The following is a 24742-nucleotide window of genomic DNA, read 5'->3' as shown; positions in this document are numbered from 1 at the left end:
GATGAGGGAGTCAGGGTCGGGAATTAGAAGGAGTTTTAAGGGGAGCAGGGGAGGTGTAGGAGGAAAGAGAGAGAGGTGGAAGGGAAGTGATGAGGAGAGTCAGGACGGGGAAAGAAGAAGAGATTTCAAGGAAGCACGGAAGGAGGCGTAAGAGGTAATGGAGCGGATAAAGAGAGAGAGGTAGAGTTCCAATGTAGGGCGCAAGGAGTTAAAAGGAACGGAAACGAGAAGAGGCACAAGGGTAGGGAGGAACAGTAAGTAGGAAGAGATGCGCTGAGCGGAGAGAGCAGGAAAGGAGTGTAGAAATAAAGGAGAGAGGAAAGATAGGGGAGCAAGGTTATGAAGAGATTTAAAAACGAGATAGAGGAAGTGAAATTTAAGTTGGGAGTGGAAGGGAAGCCAGCCAAGGTAAGAGGGCGAAGAGGAAATGGAATCATGAGGAGCAAGAAGATAAAGGGTACGGATGGCAGAGTGGTAGAGGGATTTAAGGGGAGCAAGATGAGAGTCAGGGAGTCCAAAGAGGAGAAAATAATAATAGAAAAGATGAGAGAATATGAGGGAAGAGATTAAGAGTTTGGTAGTGTGGAAGGTGAGGGAGGGACGGATTTTAACAATATTGAAAAAGGTGGTAGCGACAGGCGCGAGAGGTAGAGAAATATGGTGGGTAAAGGAGAGGGAGGAATAAAGTGGAGGCCTAGATTACGAGCATGGTCAGAAATTGGAAGATTATATGGGGGAAAGTGAATGAAAGGAAGGGGAAGCGTGTTAGAGGGAAAGAATAAGACTCCAGTTTTTTAAGTGTGGAGGGAGAGAAAGTGGGAAGACATCCAGTTTTTTATAGCAGTAAAACAGGAAGAGAGATTAAGGTGGAGGTCAAGAGTGAAGGAAGAGCAGGAGAGGAAAAGCTGTCATCAGCATAGAAATGGTGAGAAATACAGAAGGAAGAGATGATGGTAGCAAGAAGGGAGGTGTAACGTGAGAAAAAGAAAGGGCCGAAGACAGAGCCTTGGGAAACACCGTAGTCCAAGGGAAAGAAGGAGGAGGTGCGACCGCGCCAGGGGACAGCGAAAGAACAATTGGTGAGATAAGAGGAGAGCCAATTGAGAACAAGAGAAGTCAAGGAGGACAAGGACAGAGGATTGCTTAAAGTAGCGAGTGGTGAGGAGGGAGTTGAGAACATGTGAGAGCAGTTTCAGTGAAGTGTTTGGGGCGGAATTCAGATTGAGAAGGGGGAAGAAGAGAGAATAGTTACGAAAGTTGAGAGTTGTGAATAGACTAGTCGTTCAAGAAGCTTAGACAGGAATGGAAGAAGCGAGATTGGACGAAAGTTGGATACAACAAGGGGGTTGGCAGAGGGTTTCTTCAAGATGGGGGATGATGGTAGCATGCTTGAAGGCAGAAGGGAAGGTGGCAGAGGAGAGACATATTGAAGAAGGAGGTTAGGTAGGGAATAAGCAGAGGGTAGATCTTAGGAATAAGGGGGGTGGGAAAGGTGTCAGAGGGGGCAGCAGTAGGGTGAGTTTTAGACAGGAGGAGGGAAACATTGAAAGGAGTGACAGGAGAGAAGTCAGACATGCAAGTGGAGGGGGAAGAGAGAGGAGGAGAGGAGGGAAATAGGAGGGCGAGCAAAGAATGTTTTGGCGAAGAGAGTATTTTGGAAGAGAAAAAGTCGTCAAAGTCGGAAGGAGAGAGGGGAGAGGAAACGGAAGGGTCAGGAGTCATGACTGTGCTTGGCCCCAGCAAAGAAGGAGCATTTGTCTTGCGCCAATAACCAGAAGGAGCATTCGTCTTGCGCCAATAACCATAACCATAGGAGTTGGAATAGTGGGCTTAGAATATATGAAAAGCTGCCAAAAACTGCCACCTGCCGGTCAGCTGTCGACAGCTCCATGTTGTGCAACTGTGTGTGTTTTGGCTCTCACTACTCATGCTCCGATTGAATACCTGGCGATGGTAATATGGACTGAAGGATGGCAGGATAGAAATGCGGAAGCAGTAAATCACTGATCATCGCAATGAGGAAAAACAGCAAGCCCGATTGTGGGGAGGGAAATGAATGGAGTGGCTCCAACACCCTGCCACTAGTGTCGCCCTGCCTACCGTACCATCCATGGGCCAGACCGATGTGGCCTGAGGTGTGGGTTCGCGCCGGCTCCTGAACTAAGACACCAACTACCCATTCATCCTGCCAGAAAGGAAGAAGATCGGACTGGCCAGGACTGCTGCCCCATCAACAGCGATTCCTGTCTGAGGGAGGAGAATAAGTGTCTCAGACATCCGTCCACACAGGTTGACGGAAAAGGAAAGAAGGAGCAGTGGCCCCTACCTAAGCGGTATAAGAAGTGACCCAGACACCCAGTCACCTGTGTCCGGCCAACCAACGTCTCGCTGCCCACCACCAAGAAGCAGTGTAACGAACAAGAGGGTTGCAGCTCTGTATGAGTGCTTGTGCATCCTCATGTATCGCTCCTGTAAACAGACACCCCTGCCTGTGGGAGCGTGGCCTAAGAGGAGGGAAGTGAGGAACATAGTGTCACGCCATGCCCTGCCAAAATCATGTGGCGCAACCTAGACGTCCTGCTCCCTGCGTCTCGCTGCCTACCCCAGCACCAGAAGGCCAAGCCAATGTGGCCCGAGGTGACCCATATGAGGCTTTGCTGGTCTTTTGAAGTGTGCCATCAAGTCCTATGGTAGTGACTATCCCGAATGGACACAGATGTGAAGTATAAGAAGTGAACTGATCTCCTGCGGTCCTGCAACTGCTCAAACAGGACTCGGTAAATATGAATCTTGATGCTGTGAGCTTGCATGGAAGGTATATATGTTCCAAGTGGCCCCAGTTAAAATGCATGCAAAGTTGTGCTCCCGTGTTTTGTAGGCATGCTGGATGGTGCCAGCAGCCAATCGTGTCATTCAGTGGTCGAAGTTACACTTAGTCCAAGTTAATAAAGGGTAGAGTGCAGGGATTTCTGAATAATCATACGAACGAGCTAAGACAGTTAAGCCACAGATCAGACGACTTCAGCAAAAGACCACTTCTGTGTGGTGAATACAAAGTACACGGTTGCACATAAGGCAAGAGCTAGTGGTAACAGACAAATGTAGGCACTTGCAGTAGAAAAATATAATGCCTTGAAATACACGTGGATTTAGCAGCATCACAGTAAGAAGCTATAGATGTTCATTGAGCAGAAAGCACACACTCACACACACACAATGAAAGAGTGGCGTTCAAAAGACAGGAACAAACACTAGCCTCTGATAACATGGGTTCCTTGACTAAATATGACTAAATAACACAAGTGCATGCAAGCTGTAAACTCACAGACACTTGCCATTTAGGGTCAGCTAAAGGCAATCAGTTTCCCCTTTCCAACAAAAGAAAGCCAACCACAAGTGGCAACTTCCTGTTTTAGATGAGCTCGTAGCAAAGTCAAGAGATGCTTCTTCGATGATAAGCAGTCAAGGACAGGAAGCATGATACCAGAACACACATATGCGGTTAAAGTGTCCAAAAGCAATTGTTGCTCTTAACATCTTCAGAAACGCTGTTAATATAATGGGGTTTTAGAGTGGGTTAGGAGAGACCACGCTTTGCGTGTTCGCCAAGCAGAAGCCCATTTATTCTAATGTAAACAAACGAAGGGTCAACAGTAGCACGTCGCTTAATTTCATACATATACATCATGTAAGCAACGCAAACCAAAGCACAAAAGCAGGTTCAAGCTCTAGGCTAACTTTCCAGACCGAGGAATTGACGCACATAGTTTATGCAGATGAAGTCACGCTTTAATGGAAAAAGCACAACAGACAAAGAAATTGTGGGTGTTGGGAAGAGCCATCCATCGCAGGTACCCGAGCAGCAGGCCCCATCGGTAGGAAGTCGTGGTCACTTTGCATGCTGCCCGGCAAGGTCTGACAGCGTGAATGTCAAGGTTGAACTGTTTGCATGGGTGAGACTGAAGGCGCGTTTTATTATGTTACTCCACTCCTGATCATAACATAGCTTAGTATAAACCACCATAACATACACTCAATGTTGCTCAAGTTGGTTTCTTAAAATGATTAATTGTACTTGATCTGTGTTAAACGTGAATCATGCTTTTAGCTTATGCAATAATGGTCTTTATATATATGACAATATGTTATGTTATAATTGCTGCTACCATAGCAGATTTTAATGAAAATTAGAACTGGTAGAAAACAGAAGAGATATTAAATATATATATTGACTTAAGTATCAGCTTCATATATTTGAGTAATGCTTCATAATGAGGTCCCTTGGAGTTAAAACTAACTGCACAACATTTTCTGTCTGTATTGTCGTCAATTATATCAAGGGGTGCAAACACTCAGGGAACTGTGAAAGAGCTAGGCCGAACTTCTGAGGCACCTCTCATCATAACTTAAGACTGTTGATTCTGTGCCCACTCCACACAGCCCTACCTAGGGTCGAGGGGGGCGGGCAGGAAATCACGCTATAGGGGAGAATCAGGTCAGATGGCACCCCAAGAGATGCAATGTCTATAAAGATTGTTAGGGAGAATTCTCATAAATGTGCTAATTCCCTTCACCTTAGAGACCCCCAGCAACTTTACTGGATTTTGAGGTCTTGGTTTTTTTACCTGGATAGAGTTGGAGAAGAAAGAGAAAGAGAAGGATGGGGGGAGGGGAAAAGAGAAGAGGGAGTTAGTGCATGGCATGATAGATGCAGCACTAACTTCCAGAGTTACATGCATAGAAGCCAATGGGCTTGTCCCTTAACAGTATGCAATTATATCAACATTTGAATTCTCATTAAAATCAGCTATGGTAGCAGCAATTACAACATAACATATTGTCATGTATATAAAGAGCGTTATTGCATAAGCTAAAAGCATAATCCACATTTAAACAGACCATTCTGAGCCCTGGGTTTTTTTTCAACTTAGAGGTCCATAAATGATATTAATAGGTGCCATACTTTGGGCAAATTGTTTTTTTTTCCTGGGTGTATAATTGTTTCTGCATTCAATCATGCAAATGTTTTCATAACAAATGAGATTTTACCAAAAGTTTAACATATCAAAATGTGCACAATGCATTTCGACATAGATAATTAACAGAATTTTTGTCCTCTTCTTTTTCCCCTCCCCCATCCTTCTTTCTTCTCCAACTCTATTAGTCATTAACCTTTTTGATTTATGAATTCCATAAAATGCAAATCTGTGCCCACTCCACAAAGCCCTACCTAGGGTCGGGTGGGGGGAGGGGGCAGGGAGTCACGCCCTAAGGGGCAATCAGATCAAAAAAGAAGGCTGGGCTCTAGATATGAACGCTCCTGTGCTGCGCTCATTGTTTGGTCTAATGCTCTGGATACATCTCTGCAAGGTCACAGGTGGGTAGAGGTGATCCCACACCTCTAATAGGGAAAACGTGGACAGTGCTGGTTACCTTGCAATTTTTGGTATTATTGGTTCTCATACATAAAGAGATTCTAACGCTAAGTGTGGTATTTTCAGTGAGATTTTTTATTTGTTATGGTGTAGACACATGGTCTAATAGTAGTCAACTGACACGCGTTTCGACCCTGAGGGGTCCTTATCAAGGCTGATGTTTAAAGCCACATCCCACAGTAGTTTGTTATACATATATTATATCTGTTTTTTAAAGTGACATGTGTTGAGCGAGTAAGTGACAATGGGTGAAACCGATTGCATTTTTTCATGTAGTCAATGGTAACACATATTTGGTTCAGGTTTAGTTTGCAGTAAGTTACACTGATTTACATTTATTGTGGGGGATACCCAAATATGATTGGCAAAAAAAGAAAAGGGTGGAAGGAAACAGAAATATGGCAACACCCCAGGTACTTTCCATACCTAAACAACGCAGCACCAACGCTCCCTTTGAATCCCCCTGCCCTAGTGCTATATGCAGTGCCAAATCAGTTACAAGTACTTCATATGGCTTAGATCAAGCCTCATTTGAACAAGACAGCGCTCACCCGAAGGCCCCACACACTCATTTCTCCCCTCTGTAAAGACCACTGTACCCTGACCTAGGATCACAGTCACCATGTGCATTATCACTTTTCTAGATGTAGTTTTACACTAGTTCATACATAAACTGTCATAGATAACATATTGCAGACAGCAAAGAAGTGTCTTCACAGCAGACATGCGCCTTCTGCCATTAATCGACCTCTGCAATACGGCAGAACGCATGCGCCAGCTCATAACGCCACTTTACGGAAGCGGAGCAATTCTAGTAACCTTAATACAGAGTGCCGGTGAGCTCATTCACTTCAGGGCCAGGACATACTACATTCACGGGCATCATGTTTCGGCATCCACTTTCCATTTAACTACGATACGCTAGGATTGTCATCCTAAAACACTTACACGGACCAGCACAGTCAGTATAATTTTAAAACACTATATGTGCTGTTTTCTCGGTCAGACTGTGTCTTAATTATTTCGTAACATGCACCCAAGCGGGTCTCCACACGGGCGTGCACACATCCACCTAGTGCATGCCGGTATTAAACACTGTTCACCAACCGTAGTCAACCCTACAATTCTCCATGATTGCATGCGTCACAAACGGTCAATTCACTTCCTTGTTCACAACACTGGCAGCCCCGGGAATCCTACGCTGCATTTTAACACCTTCCCGTAATGCTCCATGACGGAACTTGGGCACCTTTAGTCTCACTTATTACTAAGATATATGGGGTGACTAAGTTATCCTACAACACTTGGTCATGTATAACCATAAAACACATAACGTGACTCTCCAATCACCCCCGCCTCCGTGAATTATAATTCACATATGGGAATCCACGGGTTCAAAAACCCCCCCACATACACCCTCCACCTCCCAAAAATTTGGTAAATTGAGGAAATCCCTAAAACAATCTGGACTTCCCGTAGAGACTCCATACGACAAGTGGAAGTCGCCACACACTCAAGAGTTTAAGCATTGTCCTAAACGTGCCATACCCCAGTGCACTGTTAATAATAGCAACCAAGGTGTACGGCACCTGCAGCACTCCACATAACGAGGCTGACTCCTGCACTGGCACTACCTATTTAGGTTATATACAAAAACAAACCCTACCCTGCAGCCCCTCCAGGAATTTGAAATCATTACCTTTATTTCCCAGCTTTGGACAACAGCAGACCCAAGTCTGGCAGAGACAATTCCAGATCCATATCCTATGAGACACATCCTGGGGCAGCATCACCGACCCTTAATCCTGGTAAGAATCAACTACATGAAAATACATTTACTTACCCAACCCAAATTCGGGATAAAGTCCAATTTAAATTGCCTTTTTTCTTTTTCCTTCCACCCTTTTCTTCTTTTGCCAATCATATTTGGGTATCCCACACAATAAGTGTAAATCAATGTACATGCAATGTAACCTACTGCAAACTAAACCTGAGCCAAATATGTTTTACCATTGACCTACATGAAAAAATGCTATTTATCTGTTTCACCCATCATCACTTACTCACTCACTTTGCTCAACACATCACTTTAAACAGCAAATATAATGTATGTATAACAAACTACTGTGGGATGTGACTTTAAACATCAGCCTTGATAAGGACCCCTCAGGGTCGAAACACGTGTCAGCTGACCACTATTAGACCACGTGTCCACACCATAATAAAAAAATCTCACTGAAAATACTGCAATTAGCGTGAGTATCTCTTTATGTATGAGAACCAAAAATAACCAAAAATTGCAAGGTAACCAGGACTTTCCAGGTTAATAAAGGGTCTTGTAAAATGGGGTAGAGCTGCCAATATACCACCAGCAGTTCGCCAACCCGGTCACTCGCTGAATACATGTGGTCCTTGATATGTGTTATATGTCGGCAGTTACTGGAGTCCCTCTGTATGCTTCATTGGGTCATTCTACGATTTGTTTATTCGATCATTTCTGTGTGGCCTAAGTATTGTTCTGTAACGGGAGGTGGGTTGGGGGGGGGAAAATCAGTGTTGTATTTTAAGTCTTGTTGTGTCACTGGCCAGGAGTGTTTGCTATTAGAATGTTGAGCAGCTCAGGAGAATGTTGAGTGGGTGTGTGAGTGAATGTTCCAGGAGTGTCAGTTGGAGGCCTGAGCTGGGTATGATAGGATGGCCGGTGGGTCTGCTCCTCTCATCTGTATTGTAACCACCTATCACTGTTCCTGTCCAGTCTTATGTACTACTTTAAATACCAAGGAGAAACTGGTTTTCTGCACATATTTCACTATGTATAATAAAGCTCCACCTGGACTAAATCATTGTCTCCACAGCTGGTCTGTGTTTGAATGCTGAGCCCAGTTGAAACTTGGAGAGTTCACAACATTCACAACGAGGTAACTCATCAAGAGTGAAGGAACCCAGAGGAGAAAAATAAATGGAGAAAAGGACAGAGCGGGGCAAGGCTGCAACCAGAATGTGACTGCAGCAACTGAAAAATAAAGGAGAGCTGTGGGGGTAGGGGGGTAAACAGCCGTTACAGTGACCCACCAATCCCCTGCAACTTTAATTAAACCCATCCTGCCCAGCAAAAAGTGAAAATGATTACAGTTGATGCTCTGGGAGGGAGACCCCCACCAACATGAAGGTCCCCAGAGATCCCCAAGCAAGAGACATTGAGCCCTGTTAGTGAATCAAATTGGAAAAGTTAATTGAATTGACAGGAGGATATCTCAACTCCGTTTTAAAGCAAGCACACGTGGATTGTTGAACTGTAAATATGTGCAAAAAAAGACTCCTAAAATGGCCGCCGGCTGTGGAGGTCGCGTTTGAGTCGCTCTCCGGCCGGGCCGCATGCAAAAAAGAACAACATCAGCGATTCCCTGAGCGATTGAGCCTTGAAAAGTCAGCCGGAGGTTCAGAAGCGCAGTCGGCGCTGAAGTGGGGTGGCGGCACCCCGTTGGAGAAGAGCCGCGCTGCGGAGAGGGGAGGGCCCCCTCCCCATCGTACGAAGGCTGGGAGGTGCGGCCAAGCAAGAGACGGAGACGGGCCACGGAGGATGCCCCAGGAGCGGAGAACGGGAGGCATCCACACCGCCTCTCGTGAGGGAAGCACAGAGACTCCTTTGAGCCGCCGGAGTCGGAGCGCTGGTGGAGGCGGATCGAGTGACGGCGCGCCTCAATACGCGAAGGCGCGGGTCCCACTCTCCGTCTCAGGACAGAAGCGTCACGGGGACGTGGCGGGTCCCTCTGGGTCCTCCCGTGGCGCCGGGGGAGCGAGAGGACGAGGGGCAGAGGAGACTGAGTTTCCCAGTGCAACAGAAGGACAGCATAACATAAGGTGAGGGAGCTGGGGGGAGGGAGCGCATGGTCGAATCCGATCACCGACGCCACTCCAGGGATCGGGGAGCACCCCCCCCAGTCCCACTCTAGTCTGCAGCAGCGCGGCTCCCGAAGCATAAGTGGGGAGCCTCTCTCCCCACACAGCAAGTTACTTTATAAGGCAAATACCCCAGTGACCATCCAGGCGCATTTGGAGGGAAGAGGACCGCCTACGAGAGGGAGATCAAACATCCCCCTCTACCCCCCCCCCCCCAAGGAGATACTCAAAGTCACCCACCCCACGGCCCATCAAAAGCAGGGGACAATGTCAAGGGCAAAGGGGTAAGGGGCGCAGGCCAGTCTGCTTCACAGCCGACCAGACGGGACTCTAATTTGCTGCATATGTGGTCTGCAGATGCCACAGCAAACTCTAGGGGAGGAACCCACAGCGGACAGTGAAGGATGACATGCATACATGGTTTGGGGAATTGCAGGTTTATGGCCGCAGTACAGGACCAATTTGCCACACTGAGAAATGAACTGAAACAAGTAGTCCAGGAATTGAAAAGTGACGTGGCCAAATTGGAAGAAAGGACGGATACCTTAGAGAAGATCGTCCAAAACATAGAAGAGGAAACAACTCAAAGCTCGGAAACGCAAGAACACTTGGTGCGCCTAACACATAATCTAGAAATTCAGTGTTAGGATTTGGAAAACCGCTCTCACAGATAAAATATCCGCATTAAGAATATGCCTGAAACCGTACTGGTCAAGGATCTCAAGTCAGCGGTTCAAGAAGTATTTAGAGACATTATCGAGGAGCAAGAAACAGAAACCATTGGGATCGATCGTCTACATAGGGTAGGCCCGAAAAGATCAGTAGCTCCAGGGGAGAGACCAAGGGATGTCTTAGCGGCCCTCTCATCCTATCAACAAAAGGAACACTTTTTAAAGAGAGCGAGGCGACTGGATCACATAAGGATGAACGGGTCGAGATCCAGCTATACCAGGATCTGGCTTCGATAACCTTACTAAAGAGGAGAGAGATGGCCCCACTGGTAAGGGAGTTGGTCGCGAAAGAGATAAGATACAAATGGACGTTCCCATTCGGGTTAGTATTTGAGTGGGAAGTTAAACAAAGGAGAGTAACCACCTGTGAGGAAGGGCTACAGATAATGGATCTGCAGCCAGAGGAGGCACCCACGAGGAGCGGCAGGAATGGGGGCGGGGGGGGACTCTCACAAGAGACCGAGAGGCTGGGAAGTAGTGCGGCAAAAGAAGAAACAGCATGGAAAAGGAAACATAGGGCAACCCTCAGTGGAGTAGGGGAGAAAAGTAAACAAAAACAGAGGCTCAGTCGCAGAGCCCAGATGGCTGAAAGGACAACACAGGAGAGGCTCGGAGAATCTGATATTTAGCGGCCCGGCGGGAAACCGGGACCCATCCTGATTAGGAGGATGCAGGGTTTAGGACTCCCTGCAAAGTGTTTCCCGAGGCAGATGAGGGCAGGGAGCGATAGGCGCAACTCCCTAGCAACCTTAGGTACCTGGGCCCTCCTCGGGTCAAGAGTTGAGTTAATGTTAACGGTTGGGGGGGGGGGGAAAGAGGGCAGACATATTGCTTCTCCAAGAAACCCATATAAAGGCCCAAGATAAGTGAAAGGTAGGCCTAAGAGGGTTGTATGGGCACAGGCGAATGCTGGAGAAAAGAAAGCGGGGTAATGCTAGCGGTAAAGAGGGTTAGACGCTACCCTTATAGATAAGCAAGAAGATAAAGATGGGAGGTATGCATTTGCGAACATCATAATAGGGGGCCTTCAACTTACCTTAGCGACAATATATGCACCGAATTCAGGGCAGGATGGGTTCTTCTGGGTCACGATGGGGAAGTTAGAGGGGTTTGCGAAGGGGGACATAGTGATGGGAGGAGATCTGAATATGGCATGGCTACCGGGGCAGGACAGGAGTGCGAGAGGATCCCAAGGTCAGGGGGCCCCATCAAAACGTCTTTAACAACTGATGGAGCAGATGGCGCTGTGCGATGTCTGGAGAGAATTGAAAGGCAAGGCTAGTGGCTTTACGTATTATTCACATGTGCATAGTACGCTGTCGAGGATAGATTATTCCTGGGTATCAGTGGGGCTTTTAGGTAAAATCCAAGGCATTGAAACGAGTGCTATAGCCCTATCAGATCATGCACCGATATGGCTGGACATCCAGATCCCGGGAAAGGGGGGTGGCATATGGAAGTGGAGAATGCCAGTTGACCTACTGTCTGATAAGGTGATGGGCGAGGACATACGGGACAAAATCCAAGAATATTTTGAACAAAATGATACTGGTGAAGTCTCCTTCGGGACAGTATGGGATGCTTTCAAGGCAGTGATACGGGGTCATATGGTTGCGCTAAAGGTATCCAGGGATAGGCAGAGGCATGAATGGGAGAGGGCACTGGAGAAAAAGATAACAGACATTCAAGAGCAATCGGCAACTCACCACTCCAGGAGTCTTAAGAAGGCGTTGAAACGTGCAAGGACAACTGGATATGCTACGCAACAAAAAGGCAGAGAAATCCCTTCTCTTTCTGAAGCAGAGATACTATCTCGAGGCTAACAAGACGGACAGATATTTGGCAAGACTACTCAGTGAACGTCAAAAATCAATTACTATTATGAATGTCAAAAATGTACGAGGGGAGACCCAAACACGCACCAAAGACATAAGGGAGATCTTTAAGGCTTTCTATCAAAAACTGTACGCAACGGAACAGCCGGATGAGGAGAGTCAGGACAGGTTCTTCCAATCTCTCCCCATACCAACAATATCAGAGGAAGATCGACAGATGCTGGAATCACGGAGGAAGTAGTACAGAAGGCAATAGCAGGCCTTCCAAACGAACGCCAAAGCACCACGACCGGATGGCTTTGTGGCCCCTCTTCTACAAGAAATATGCGGACATACTAGTTCCAATATTGACCAGGCTATTGAACTCCTTTAAGGACAGTGAAAACGTAACTTCCTCCATGAATGAGGCAAAGGTCCTGGTGTTCCATAAATCAGGCAAGGATCCCCACCCTCCCCGGCTCATATCATCCAAGCGCCTTGATAAATATAGACGCAAAAATGTACACTAGGGTTCTAGCGGCTAGATTGGCACCCCTCCTCCCTACCCTAATAAACACAGGTCAATCGGGATTCATTCCCGGCAGGCACACACGACAATTTAAGAAGAATAATTCATTTGATAGAAAAAATTGGTATTACCCGCACACCAGCTTTGCTCCTGTCACAAGACGCAGAAAAAGCTTTTGACCAGGTAGAGTGGTCTATGCTATTCAAAACTTTGAAGCATATGGGATTTGGGGATCACTTCATAAATATGGTTAAAGCCAACTATAACTCCCTGTCCATTCGTATAGCCATAAATGGGGAGGTCACGGATAGGGTGGAGATCTGAAGGGGTACAAAACAGGGATGTCCTCTTTCCCCCCACTTCTATATGCTATCTTTCTTGAACCACTACTAATAAAAATCAGAGAATCGGCAGGGATAAGGGGGATAGAAATGGCTGGCAGACAACACAAAATCATTGCATAAGCAGATGATATGCTCCTGGCCCTGGAAGACCCGGTGAAATCCCTGCCTCAGACCATAAAAGAATTGGAGGGATTTGGGGAAATCTCAGGCCTGAGAATAAACAGGAACAAGTCAGAGATTCTGTTTCTGGCGGCGGATAAGGGCACAATAGATGGAGAGGCAACCACATTAGGCCTGAAAATGGCGGGGATGGAATCAAATATCTTGGGGTAACGCTCACTCGCAAGGTGGATAAGATCTACAGTGGTAACTACCCACAACTGCTGACGCGAGTGAAGAAGGACCTAGAATGATGGTGCTCGCTACGGGTCTCATGGTGGGGCAGAATACAGTCAGTAAAAATGACCATACTTCCTCGGGTGTTGTACTATTTTCATGCCCTCCCAATATCAATCCCAAACTCCTCCTTTAAGGCACTGTCAAAGGCTGTTTCAATCTATGTGTGGAATGGGAAACCACCAAGGATCGCTAGAGCCATTCTCACAGCATCAGTAGATTCAGGGGGCATGTCACTCCCGCATTTTAGGAAATACTTCCAAGCGGCGCAACTGTGGGTTCTCAGGGAATGGCTGAGCGATGATCAGCGAACGATATGGGTGACCTAAGATAGGGCAGGTGCCAGAACCCCCCTGGAAGACCTACTGTGGAAGTATAAACAACACAGACATCCGAACCTACGCATTAGTGAGGTCATGAGAAACACTCTAGAAGCATGGGATGAACAAACTAAGAGAGGCATAAGGACCACGCTGCTCGCTCCATTCACCCCTATTTGCAGGAATTGACAGTTCCCACTGGGTCTGGAAATTGGGGCCTTTGAAAAGTGGGAAACAGCAGGATGCAGGAAAATTGGGGAAATGTTCCACGTCAGGGAAATAAAATCATTCAGCGAATATAAAAAAAATGTGGAACATAACGGAAGCGGACAGGTATAAATACGAACAATTGAGACACTGGCTGACGACCCCGAACATCACTCGGGGAGCCACGAGGAGCACGACGCCATTCGAAAAATTCCTAATAACCAACCCAGGAGATAAGAAACTAGTGTCAACACTTTACCAGTTTATCAACACGCAAGAGGAAGAGATCAAATGGGCGTACATGAAGAGGTGGGAAGACATGCTAGGAGAGGAGATTCCAAGACAGCTTTGAAGGGAACTGAGGGTGGGCATCCCAAAACTCACCCGGGCAGTGCAAACAAGAGAAATGTGGCTCAGAATACTCACCCAATGGCACTATACACCAGAGAAACTTCACAGAATGAATCCGGAAACAACAGACCGCTGCTGGAGAGGGTGTCGGGAAGCTGGCACGTGGAGGCATATTTGGTGGGAATGTCAGGGAGTCAGGGGATTCTGGAAGGATGTGCGTGTGGAAATGATAAAGATGTTTCCAGTTGCGGACCAAATGGGGGAGAAGGTCTGGCTATGCGGACTAAAGGACCAACAGGCCAAGGTGCTCCACAAAGCACATTGGAGAAGCTTCATGGGTCTGGTCATAGCAGCATGGGCAACGATTACCCAACAATGGAAAAAACAGGACCCTCCATTGGTCTTCACGTGGCTGCAGAAGGTGTGGTCGCAAATGACTATGGAGAAGATCACTCACCACCTCCAAGACCAGAAGGACTCCTTTACAAAGGAATGGAGGGTGGTTCTGGAATATCTCAACTCGGACTACATGGAGCAGTGGTGCCCGCACCATATCAAAATAACAGACATATGGGGTTTGATGGACATCAAGGGAACCCTGCATGGGTCCCAATTCCTCTTCCGGAGGAGGGAGCAGGAGGGGGGGGGGTGAATGGTTGGGTCACGTTTTGTTGATTGTTAAAACATGAAAAAAAAATCAATAAAAAATAGGTTTTAAAAAAAAATATGTGCAAAAAGTGACTTACACTGAATATTGCTTTGAGATTGCCATCAAGGGAATCAGCATGGTCCATTATTGTAGACCACAGATAGTGATAGACTGCCTTTGGACAAGGATAGTGCTCTGTGCTGCCAATGAAAGGAAAGAAATGCCCTGTGCGTGCAGCAGTAAAGTGCGTTTTAGGCTGCTAAGTATAGAGAAAATGTCCAGCGACCGCTGCAGAAAACTTGGAGCAGCATGGAAAAACTCCTTTGTGGCAGCGTGGGTCTGTTTGGCGGTTGGTATGGGAGGCCAAGCATGGGCCGGTCTCCCAAACACCGATTGTGAAAATTATGACGTATGCCATGCAGTGAACAAAGGCAGCATGGCGCGAGAGACGGTTTTTGCTCTGCCTGAGAATGTAATGCTGGAGTAAAGAACCCTACAGACCGTCACAACCATTTTGTTTTGAATAAAGTTGCTAGGGCAACGAGGGAATTGTTTATTTCATCTACGTTCTTATGTAGAAATAAATGACTTTTACGGATCCGGCCAGCACGCCACAACTTTTCTACCAAGGGGAACAACACATATGGAATCAAGTACAGGTCAAGTATCGTATATTTTGGCATCCGTGCAGGATATTGGGGAACGTTCTTTACTACGTAGCTGATGAAGGAAAAGTATACGCTATGTTTCTGCAAAGTGGGCTTTTCAGTAAATGCATGAGGTACTGAGTGCAGCAACGTGATGGCCCTGAAACTGTTGGAGTCCTATGACTGTATGAATATTCATGCATGCGAGTTCGAGGATTATGGGTACAAGACATGGCAGCCCTCATCGGTGTGAAATGAGTTTACATGATGTGTGAATAGTTCAAAGACATGAGTGATACACCAGAGGTTCAGGGTTATTACAGTCATGCTTATTCAGTGAGAAATACACATTAAATGGAAATTATATGCAATGCAGGATGATGCATTGTGAATGGATTATAATTTGGCAATTTTGAGAAAGTTTAATTATGACTTTAATGCAAAACTGCTTATTGCGAGCAAAAAGGCAATCCAAGTGATCGGTTGTAAGAATCAAAGTTATATGGAACTATGCAAAATTCTGGGGATTTTATAATATAATGAATGTGATGAAATGTGAATGTGTTATTTAAAAAATGTCTAGTGTTTAAGTTGAATGCGGAAATTCAAATTTGGGTTATAGGAGTCCCAGTTTTGATATTGAGGAAAATTCAATTGTGGGTCAGTGGAATACTGAGGTGTAATTATTTTTATTGATTACCCTGGTGTGTATGAGCCGCTGTCTTGTGGATGTCTGTGTGTTGTGGCCCACAAATGTGCTTTTCTAAATGTGTAACCATACCGCATGTATTGCTGGTTTTGGTAATGGTGCCAGGGTACATGAAGGGACAGTGTATTGTGCATCGAGTTAAGTTGTATGGGTCAACTAAAAATGGTTCACTGTCTTTAAGTGGAGAATTATAGTATGGTCCATGTTATAGGCGAATAAAGCATGGACACGGCGTCAACTAAGAGAGATATGTGAGAGTATATGATAAAAATACCTATAAGTTGTAAAGGTTTAAATCCGGATAGCTTTAGATATTGTTACGGTTCTAGCTGAAATGGTTATAGTGATTTTAGAAGATTAATTCAGTGCTACCAGGAGCACTTTATTTGTTTTATGTGCATAAGTGCATGATTGTAGTAGTGTCCGGGTTTGTGTGAGGCATGCATGGTAGTATGGTTTACATGGATGTACAATGTGCGAGTGGGAATGTATGTGCTCACCTGTTGTGAGAGGATTCAGCTACTGAGTGTATGAGCCCTCATTCCACCGTGCCTCGGTTATGTACGAGTTCTGAATGTGTGTTGTGTAATGAAGTGCATGTGCTTGTTTGGAGAATTGGTTGGTGGTTGATTTGCATTGTTCTTTGAGTTGAGATTCTGTGGGATGTTTGTTGGGTGATAGGTGGGAGCGGATTGTAGTAGTTTGGGATGTGAATGTGAGAGTGGAAGATAGCGGGCAAATTGCCCCTCCACATGCTGTCCTGGGTATGGGCGACACCACTTTCCCTGTATGTTAGTATGGTTGGGCTTTCACAGACTAAGTTTCCGTTTGGCTCTGCTTCACGTTTGTGTGTAGCATCCGGGTCCGGGGTGGGGCAATCTGTGGTCCCCCTGCTGTTCCCCACCTGTATGTGCGATTGGCACACAACCTAACAACCATGAGAACATCAGAGTGTGGCAGGTTCGGTTTCTGGATGTGGCGGGTCCAGAAAGAAGGTTGTTAGTTGTGGTTGGAAGGTTTCGGTATGAAAGGGAGATGTTGTATTGTAAGTCTTGTTTTGTCACCGGCCAGGAGTGTTTGCTATTAGAATGTTGATGCATGAACGATTAGCAGCTCAGGAGAGTGTTGAGTAGGTCTGTGAGTGAATGTTCCATGCGTGTCAGTTGAGGGCCTGAGCTGGGTATGATAGGATGGCCGGTGGGTCTGCTCTTATCTGTACTGCAACCACCTATCCCTCTTCCTGTCCAGTCTTATGTACTACTGTAAATACCAAGGAGAAACTGGTTTACTGTACATATGTACTTATGTATAATAAAGCTCCACCTGGACTAAATCATTGGCTCCACAGCTGGTCTGTATTTGAGTGCTGAGCCCACTTGAATTACAACTTGGAGAGTTCACATCAGTTCATGTTTCTGTAACACTTGTTTTGTTTGTTATGAGAAGTGTGGTGTGTGACCCTCACAAGTGTGTTGCCTTTTTAAGAAGAACAGTGTCATGTGTGGCCCTCCCACATGTATTGCCCTTTTAAGATGGGCCATGATTGAATCATGGCCCAATCTAATAAAAAGGAGCAACTGCAGGCACATGCCTCGGGCAGCTGCAGACTCCAGAAGGGAAAGACTGAGATGGTGTCTCATTTAGGCCTGCACGCCGACACAGTGTGAGCACGGGCCTGCAGGCCATGATGCCGTGGGGCCCTCGTGCCAGCAGGGTGACTGGGGTCCGCATGGTCTGGATATGGCCTGCCCTGCCCCCACATAAGACCGGGTGGCCGCCAGCAAACCCTCGAGGCACTGGGCCTCCATGATGCTGGTGCCCATAGCACCCATGGGGCCAGCTTGATGCCAATAGCCGGCCCCCAATGCAGCCACCAAAGTGCCAAAATCAAAACACACTTATTGGCTTTGGCAATGTTTGTTTTAAGTTTGTATACATAGACGGGTGTGTAATGTGGCTAAGAAAATCAAATAGAGAACATTCAGGCCGGAAGTGAGAGGTAAAATACGTCTACCAACTATGCACTGCTATCGAACTCCCACTTCGCATGCTGTGAGAACATACAGAACAGTAGGTTCCAGTTTATAAAGAAGTTACTTATTACTTGAATGGTTAACTATTTTTTTTTCCCTTTATTGAAATTTAGCTGAATTCAAATCAACTTTTTTCAACAAAATTTGTTTGTTTTACAAAAAGAAATAAAACATTTTCATTATTTTTCCATAAAATCCCATGTTACAGAATTACAAAAATTACAAAAATTGGGGTGCAATAGACTAAATTTTGTTAAACTAACACAAAAATAATTTTAAAACAACATAGCATTAGATAACACAATTAAGGAAGGGAGAAAATCTTCCCATGGTCATTTTCTTAATCGCTTATCTAAGTTATTAATTAAAAGAATGCATCCCACATAATGTGTAGCATAGGCAAAGTTTAAATACATCATTTACAGTATGGGATTCGTCTCACATCATCTGTATCACAGGAACAGTTTAGGTACATCATTTACATTATAGAATTCATCATTCAGTATAAAATATTTCATTCCATCAAAGCTAATGCATTGAGAAAATTAACGGTTGCAATTTATCTTCGCAGAATTAATTAGAAAAGACCATATGAGCGCAGAAGGAACACTTGCTACCACCAACATATGTCTCCCATAATATTTTGATCTCAATAGGGCCAATGCTGAACATTCGATGACCAGGTGTTCTAAGGTTTCTTTAATTGTCTGATTATTACAGAATCTGCAGAAGTTTTCACTTTTAGTTATTTGCTTACGTAGGCATAACAACTCTCTCGTGCTCCATAAGTTTAGACGCGTCCTTGTGATTGCCATGCGCATTTGTGGGGAAGGGGCTTCATACAAATATGGTTCAGCGACGCCTAATTTCTTTTCAACCAGATATGCAGTATTCATGAATTTATAGGACAAACATTTTGCGCGGGTGTCAATCCAATCTTGCAGAAATATATATTTTTTGCTCTTACAGGATTCATGATCAATGTTTCTAAATTAACATCTGCTAGGGTCATAATTCTGTATACATATTTAGTCCACCTGGTGACAAACATGTGGGTTGAAGTAAAGATGTAAGTTGACAAAACAGCAAGGAGAGATGTTTCATTGGAGGTAACCAGAAATTTGCGAAGCAAGGCACACATCTGCCAGTGATACTTGGCACTTAATGAAGTGAGACGGAGATGGTTAACTATATGATGTATCCAAGTATGGACCTTGCACATGAAATGACTATACAGCCAGAAATGCCCTCAGTATCCAGGAACATAAACATTCCTTAAGCAGTTGTGACTTCACAAATATAATAAAATGGCAACGCGTTTCTAAGGAGGGTAGTTTATATTTCAACGCACGTCACAACATTTATATAATCGAAACGCACGGATGTGTTTTAATAGTAAAAATACAAAATGCAAACGAAACTACGGTAAAACGAGGGGCACTCCAAATATATGTAATTTCACATCTAAGCCCGACTCTGCTTGGACAACGGTATTACGTAATTTTAAAAAAAAAATCTCATTTGCCCTTTCATCAGCAGTTGTTCAACAAAGCAACAACCGACAGCATAAATAAGGGATTTATATATATCCCCCGTACCCCTAAACTCTCCCCTGCGGTTCACTGAAACGGGACCGACGCAAACACTTTGATACATGTTAACTACAGTTAAAATAAAGTACCTGGACTTATGTTTTAGTTGACCCTGCGGAGTCGTAATGAACGGTTGTTGTACCAATTTAATAAACACTAGAGGGGCGTCACTTGCCTGTCACAAACTTTCCCGTTCCCGCCAGAGATTCCGAAATTGACACAGCAAAGCCCTGCCTCTTCTTCATCACGTGAGTGTACACGTTACGTCTGTGAACTGCGTCACCCACTCCGTGAGCCTCAGCCTACTCGTCTGAACAGCAATTGGCGTAGATAAGAGTGGGAAGTCAGAAAGATCCGCAGTGAGTGTCTGTTATGAGAGCCGAGACACACCAAACGAACATTTCTAAGAGATTTAAAATGGGGTAGATGACGACAGTTATTAAGGCGACACATCCTGGTTGACTTTACGATAAACCTGTTTGCATTACCTCCGCCTACTTATGAGCAGTACCGTCTCGAGATCATTGTTGGGCCACGTAACAGTACTGGGAATTGCCATAATTTACTGGGGAACCCCCCTTCCCTACCCCCAATTTCACGAGATGGGGTAGAGCGGTGTGGGTAGTAGGCAGAGGCGGAGCTAGGTGTCAATTCGTGAGGGTACCCTGAATACATGTTGCTGGCTGCTTTGCATAAAAACAAAGTGCCTTTTGGGTACATAAGAATGACCACCAATTCACGAAACATGTCTGTCATGGTAATTGAAATTTGTATTCCTTCTGAGCATGCACTGCACACGGGTGTGCACATTGTTTTGTGCCGTGTGTTTACACTGAACGGCGCCCACACCTAACGGCACTTTGGCAAGCCAATTTTTGCAGGAGCACAGTTCCGTCATCTAGCCCAATTCCTTCCCTGGACACGTATATGACTTTGGGGCGGGTGGCGCACACAAATCTGGTTAAGAAGCGAAACTGGTTTAAGTTAACGTATATTGTACCAAGCTGTTGGTATTTATTAAAAAGGTGACCTGCAAGTTCAGCGTCAATTTAAGACAACAAAAGATTTCCATAAAGTTAATGGACATCCTAAAAAAAAAGTGACATGTTTAACGGTTGCAAAAAGACCTTAAAAAAACATTTCAACGTTTTTTTTTTACTCTGTAATTTTTGTAGCTGCCAAGTTTCCCAGTTCCATGTGGACTCTTCTAGCCAGCCCTGAGTGGGTTTTGTAATGCATTCTAGGACGTGTAGGCCCACTAAGTGCACCAGATAAGATCTTGAGGTGGAAGTATTTTACTCCCTAGTTTAAAACTTTGAGAGTAAATATGATTTTAAGGGATTCAAAATGAGTTTTATCCTTTGCAAGAGAGTAAAAAGTATGTGACATCTAGCTGATGTGCAAAGAGTTAAAACCATATGGAAATCATTATCATGCGGCAGCTTTCCATATCATGATGCACAATAGCAGGTTTCTCTCACAATTAGCAGATAAAGCTAATTGAAACCCAATTTACTTTATGTATAAGCGCCTAACAAATGCACAATAAAATTAAAACAAAGCACAGGGTGCAGTGCCACAAACACTGTCTCACAAATGGAACTGATGAGAACACAGTCTGAGTTTCCCTTAGATGTAAAGAAAGGGTACAACAGCCGTACAAGCTTTTCAACGCTTTGCTCACACAGAGCAGGTCAGCTTGAGTAGAAACCATGCAGGCTTCCCCCCACACAAGCAGAAAAGGTAAATCGGGGCAACCGCAATACTAGCTTTCATCATGTATAATGGTGGAGTGGATACGTGCAAGGTAAAGCAAGAGCACAAAGTTCCCACACAGAGAACAGATCAGGAATGTGTCTCTTCCGTAAATGCTTCCCTCACATAAAACAGGTGCAACATAGGCTTCAGGAATGCACACTCCACTCATAATATATGACATGGACGTCCGATCATGCTTTCCTCACATAGACCAGGAACGTTGTGAGTCTCAACATCAAGGTTACCACATTTGGAACAGATACACTGGGTCACAATAGTATAAAGTACACTTGCATAGAGAAGGAACTTCATGGGATAGAGTAGTGCAACCATGCCCACACTGAAGAGGTACATTAACAGCCTCACCACAGCAGTACAAGCTACACTGACATTTAATTGGGACATCATAGGCCTTAGCTGTCCAAATTCCTGTCCCAAAGAACCTGCCCAGCATGTGCCTCACTGATCCGGCAGTGGGAGAACCACCCACATAGAACAGGAACAGTTAATTGCCTCAGCATTGAAATATCCTCATAGACCTAATATACCATTGTTAGCGGCTAGTCAAAATAAGTAGGCTAACTAGAATCAGAAAATCTTTGCATAGTAGGAATTCAGTAAGCCATATTTTGAAGGAATTCAACCTTAGAGAATCTCTACTAATTCCCAGACACTCTACAACTGGTTCACTTCATAAAATATGTTGCAGAAAATATAATACATGGTGATAAATCAATCAATACGGCCTTCATTGTTTCTCTGCATACGTTTGGCCATTTGATCTTTTCTGTATATATTTTTATTTTTAGGACCAAAATACATTGCCAATTAAACAGTAAATCAAACATGAATTGTATTGTCTGTTTTGAGGTTTGATAGCATTGTCTTTTGATGTTTTTTGAAAGTCTTAATTTCCCAAAACGAGTACTACCTAATGGTATGCCAATGTTAGGATACAACAGTGCAGAGAGGTAAGGGCTCAATGCTAACTTCTATATCTAATCTCATTTTGAGTGGACAGAGTTAATGCTTGGTTATGATTTGCTATTTATATGGTGCTTTTGCCAAAGTTCTGTACTGTGGCGATTCGCCAGGCATCGTTGTTAGGAAAGATTTCGTTATTGTAGGGAATTTTCCTTCCATGTGGCAACCCCTAAACTTTTTGCTATTGTTTTTTAACCTTGTTCTTGACTTTGCCAGAGAAGTACAGCCTTCTGCCGCACTTCTCTGGGCTTTCGCTCCTTTCTTACGGGGAAACTGACATGCCCTTAAGACAGTCAGTACCGGGGAACGTGGTTTCCCGTAGTTTCTTCTATCGTGTCGCAGCTTTAGTGCAACACGACACAAGAGGGCACTGTAAGCTAAGTTACAGCTCTCTTGGGTCTCTAGCCTTCTACAGGCCCTAGATACTCTTTTAGGATGGTATTCGATCGGTGCAAGTCATTCAGGGACTCGAATGGTGGCAGCGATCGTATTGTTTATTTTGAGCTCCTTTTGGCGTTCTGAGCACGTTTTTGCACTGAACCCAAAATGGTGGCCTGGCTCCCAAAATGGCCAGGCCGCGAGGCTCCTTTGTCTTGTCCACTGACCGTCTTGCTCCTTTCACCTTCCCCAGGTCCGGCGACCCGGGGCCTTCCTTATTTGGGCATGTACTTTCCCGCGAAACGTGGTTGCTTTCGCGGGCTTCTACATGTCGTTTGTGTGCCTCCAGGGTGTGGGCTGGGATGTCTGGTCCCAATACACATCCTGGGTGCCAGAGAGTCTAGGGTGGTGTGAATGCCTGGGACCACCGTGGTCCGTGATTGGTCCACGTATGGTATGTGTTTTGATGAGCGGATCTCCCATTGGCTCCCCTCCGTTTTGGCGCGAAGGGAACCGTGGATAAGAGGGGGCTGGAAACACCACTACCATGTCGATCTCCTGAGTTCTCACGAACGAAGGAATACAGGAGCCAAGTATCCTGCAACTACGAGGCTGGACCGAGGAATCGCTGGTGACCCGCTGAAGGAATCCTCCTTTGCACTGCTGTCGTCCGGAGAGCCCCTGTCCTCCTTTGATCGAACCAGAAGGCCTGTACTGGTGCTTCGACCTTTGGAATAGCAGGAACAGCTATTCCCGGCATCTTCAACCATCTCCCGCCAAGTAAGCCTTCGGAAGCGTCTCTGGGCCATCCAGTTGACTGACCAGCTTACGAAGGAGTTTGGCTCTGCAACCGCCGCCAGGTTGTGTTGTATTGCGAGTCCTTGTCACTCTCCCACGCTTCGTACGCTTGGCGTCCCCAGGTCTGAAGGGAGGAGTGTTCATTTGGCTCGAATACACACGGCCGCTCCGTTGTCCTGTGCGGCAACAAAACTGTGCCGGTTTCGTCGATTGGGACGTCTTTTTGCTCTACACGACTACAAAGCGTTCCCTGCTCTTCTGAACCTGCCAGCTGCTGAAACTATCGTGGAGAAGCCTGGGTCTGCTTGCTTCGGGGACCGGTGAGTAGTATATCTAGGATCTGGTCGCCCTCCTGCAGTATCCCATTGCTTTTCCCTGCTGTGTAAAAACAGCACCCTTTTGCCGCGCTCGCGCTCTGCTTCTGCCCGCTGTGGAGGCTGCGCTTGAGTTGCGGAACCTGTTCTTCTTCTGCTGTGCACTAACGTGAACCGCCTGACTTCCTCCGAAGAGCTTCCCCTTGTGCCCGTCGGCACCGGCGTGGCAGGTACTTTGAGCACAAGGCTCCACTCTTCGCAGGGCTCGGACTTCCATCTAGTTAGGTGCCTATGAAGGCGAACTGAGTCGAAAGCATTATCGCACTGCTTTTTTTCCTTCCCTGGCAGGTGGACTACATATTTCGTGCTTTAAACGCTTGCGACTGTGTATTTGTATATATATTGTGTTGATATGGTATGTGTTGGTTTAATATTGTGATATTGTGATTTTCTCGCTACGGTCATTATTTTAAAGGCCTTAAAATAAATGTGTATCTATTTTTGATATAACAACTGTTTGGAGTAGTTTGTTAGCGCTCTTGCTTTGTGTGCTCATTGCGGGCTTTCAGTCACCCTCACCCCTCTTGAGACCTAGTCTTGACCGCCGCGATCGCTACCTTGATTGGTCTGGCTTGTCCAGAGGTTACCCTGTTCCAAGTAATTAGGTTGGCCTTCTGAACTTCTGCGCCACCAGGACAGAGTTCAGAAATCCGTCTTAACAATCGTCACTTCTTCCCAGGGGGGAGCCCTTTGCTATGAGGCTAGGGAGGTTCAACTGCTACCCAACAGTCCCCCTAGGGGTGGTTTAATGAGGGAGGACAGTATGGGGAGGGACTCCCGCTCAGGACAAGGA

The 24742-nt window shown here is 45.6% G+C and overlaps 1 protein-coding gene across 3 annotated transcripts in view; it reads right to left on the bottom strand.

Moving 5' to 3' along the window:
• The window catches only part of KNSTRN (kinetochore localized astrin (SPAG5) binding protein), a 566595-nt gene that overhangs the window by 525238 nt on the left and 16615 nt on the right, over positions 1-24742 (bottom strand). Inside the window, exon 1 of one of the 3 annotated variants that reach the window (XM_069637534.1) lies at positions 19833-19946. The exons of 1 other annotated variant lie outside the window; for it this stretch is intronic. The gene's annotated coding sequence lies outside the window, so the exon portion shown is untranslated. Of the gene's footprint in view, positions 1-19746; positions 19947-24742 lie in introns of those variants that run through there. One more of the 3 variants, XM_069637535.1, reaches the window with a different exon arrangement.

The sequence above is a fragment of the Ambystoma mexicanum genome, chromosome 14 (genome assembly GCF_040938575.1).
Source record: "Ambystoma mexicanum isolate Mex_15411 chromosome 14, UKY_AmexF1_1, whole genome shotgun sequence".
NCBI lineage: Eukaryota > Metazoa > Chordata > Amphibia > Caudata > Ambystomatidae > Ambystoma > Ambystoma mexicanum.
The sequence above is the reverse complement of the archived record's forward strand: the minus strand, read 5'-3'. Positions and strand labels throughout refer to the sequence as shown.